This window comes from Primulina huaijiensis, chromosome 3, assembly GCF_012295235.1.
Source record: "Primulina huaijiensis isolate GDHJ02 chromosome 3, ASM1229523v2, whole genome shotgun sequence".
NCBI lineage: Eukaryota > Viridiplantae > Streptophyta > Magnoliopsida > Lamiales > Gesneriaceae > Primulina > Primulina huaijiensis.
This window is the reverse complement of record NC_133308.1, coordinates 22,110,221-22,110,808: the sequence shown is the minus strand read 5'-3', so window position 1 is coordinate 22,110,808 and position 588 is coordinate 22,110,221.

Sequence of the window (588 nt, the reverse complement as noted above, 5' to 3'; positions counted from 1 at the left end):
ATATACACACACACATGCACACACACAGGTTGTTATTTGATATATAAGTTGGGATGACATAATATATTTCCTTTCGTATGATTGGCTAGCATATTTATTCCCAATTCTTGTTTAATAAATTGTTTAATTAAGTTTGGTGCATAAATTTGTGCATAAAAAAAAAAAAAAAAAAAAAAAAAAACACACACACACACATATATATATCCGGATTTAAGAATCATCACACAGATTTAAGGAATTGACGTTAATGATAAAATAATAATTTGTTTAACGTTGAGAAAAGATAATTTAGCAGACATGCGTTGATGTGGGGTCGAGTAATTTGGCCACTTGAATCACCTCTTTAATTAATTTGGTCCCACCAAAACCAATAAACGAGATATTAATAATAATGAAGGAAAACTTATTATTTTGATCATATATGTTAATATGTGTCTTTATGATTTTAATCTTCTACATTTATATATTTTGATTTTTAACAACTTCAGTCATTTTTTCATATGTTGAACAATGTTTTCATAATTGGACAAGTGATTGTCTATACTTTAAAATAGTGGACTGATTCAATTGGACGGTCGGACCAGAACA